The sequence below is a fragment of the Schistocerca piceifrons genome, chromosome 7 (genome assembly GCF_021461385.2).
Source record: "Schistocerca piceifrons isolate TAMUIC-IGC-003096 chromosome 7, iqSchPice1.1, whole genome shotgun sequence".
NCBI lineage: Eukaryota > Metazoa > Arthropoda > Insecta > Orthoptera > Acrididae > Schistocerca > Schistocerca piceifrons.
Window position 1 is genome coordinate 471,673,932 of NC_060144.1, and position 2,470 is coordinate 471,676,401.

Here is a 2,470-nt window from a genome sequence, read left to right on the forward strand (position 1 = left end):
GTAATGGCGTACATTGCTTAGTCTCGACAAAAGAATGCTACACTGGCGTTCTCTACGACAACAACAGGAGATCCTACTCGCACAGCTTCCAAATTAATACGACAAAGACATTCATACTCAACACTATTATATACTAGTTCCTTTTTTAATCTCTGTTTAACATTTATCTTCTGTGTCGGTTTTATTACTCACCGACGCAGACGTTTTCAGAAATAAATAATAAAAAAAATACATAATTTTATACAATGACACAATATGATACATCTAATTCTCTAATTACTACATAATATATTGTTTTTGTTTCTCTAGACGTTACAGATGGTAAAAAGTCAGGTGGAAAAGGTCACTCTCGGATTGAGGACAGAATTATTATGGCTTGTCCATAAGTAGTAGTGCTGGGAATTCAGAAAACGTGAAGAAAGGTCTACGGTCCATCCTTGTCCATGAGCTTCCGTTAAATGAGAATTGTCAGCATTTTTTGTACTTGAATGAGACTTTGTGCAAGTATAGGAAGAGTGTAACACACAACCACAAACATTCTTTACCTGCTGCAGTAATGAATGAAATTAAACCTAAATTTAGAGAGCTTTGTAAAGATACTTAGTTGAAGAAATATCTTAATGGGGAAAATAAAATTCAAATGAATGTGTAAATTCTGTCATTTGGAACTGGTTACTGAAAATTGTTCAGATTATAACACTCAAATTTGGTGTTTATGATGCAATCTTATGCTTCAATGATGGTTTTACTGAACGTTTTGGAAGCATTGGGCATAAAATCTAGTAGAAATACTGCAAAATCCCCGGTGAAAATGGACTTCGCAAAGCAGAAATTGCTAATTCAAAATGCTGAAAAGAAACGAGACAGAAAAGCATACCAAGAGAAGGTAAGTCAGTGTGATTCGGATCAGTATGGTACAGGAAAATATTAATTGTAAGTAATTCTCATAATTCACTACACTAAAATTGCAATATTAAACTTCAAATTGGTTTTTCTCAAAGTTATATATTACAATTTTCAGGTGCCATTACTTTCTGTTCTAAATGGCTGAGAAATAAAAAAAAAAATAGTACTCAGGATGGTAATAAGTTATTACGAGTGAATTGAGAAACACTGAGCCAACAGTTTAGTTTTAATGATTGGGGTAAAAAAAGTGACATTTTGGTAGTGAAAGATTAAAAAAAATTGTTTGAAATCTGTAAGAGGTATTTCGTTCATTTTACTTGTAAATACAGGTATACACAGAGTTGAGAAAACATGGGATAGCGATATGGACATACAAATGGCAGTAGTTTTGTGTACACAATGTAGAAGAGGGCAGTGCATTGGTGGAGCTCTCATTTGTTCTCTGGTGATAGACGTGAAAAGTTTTATGGCATATTATGGGTTACACAGCATTAATTAAGAGTTCGACCCTGGGATGGTAGTTAGAGCTAGATGTGTGGGACATTCTATTTCGGAAGTTGTTAGGGAATTCAATATTCTAATATCCACAGAGTCAAGATTGTGCTGAGAATATCACGTTTCGGGCATTACCTCTCACCATGGACAAGGCGATGGCTGATAGTCTTCATTTAACAGAGAACAGCGGCATTTGCGTAGAGTTGTCAGTGCTAACAGACAAGTGACACTGCGTGAAATGACAGTGGAAATGAATGTGGGACAGACAACAAATATGTCGGTTAGCCATTGCAGTGAAATTTGTTGTTAATGGGCTACGGCAGCAGACAACTGGTGTGAGGGCCTTTGCTAACAGAACAGCACAGCACATCACATCACATCACCTGCATTGCCTCTCGTGGGGCTGTGACCATATTGGCTGGACACTAGGCTGGGAAACATAGGGGTGGAGAGATGAGTCCAGATTTCAGTTGGTTAGAGCTGATGGTATGGCTTAAGGGTGGGGCAGACTCCACAAAGCCATGGACCCAAGTTATCAACAAGGTACTTCGCAAGCTGGTGCTGGCTCAGTAATAGTGTGGGGTGTGTTCACACAGAATGGATTGGGTCCCCTGGTCCAACTAAAGAGTCATTAACTGGAAATGGTGAGGTTCGACATCTTGAAGGCCTTATGCAGCCATTCAGACTTCATGTTGCCAAACGGATGGAATTTTTGTGGATGACAATGCACCGTGTCACCTGGCCTCGATTGATTTCAAGAGCTTCCTTGAAAATTAGAGTTAATGATTTGGTCATCCAGATCACGTGAAATATCCCATCAAACATTTGAGATATATTTCTGCAGTGGGCTTCTGATGATGTGTTGAGTCAGTGTCGTGTAAAGTTGCTGCACTAAGCCAGGCAAAAGGAAGTTCAACACAATATTTGGAGGTGTTCTGTGACTTTTGTAATGTACATTCATTCAAAATTTCGCTTTCCTAAAACTTATAGTTCTTAAGAAAAGTATACATATTCAGAGAGTGAAATAGCATTGGCAGAATAAGGATAAGTTGTCGGCCATCTCTCCTTA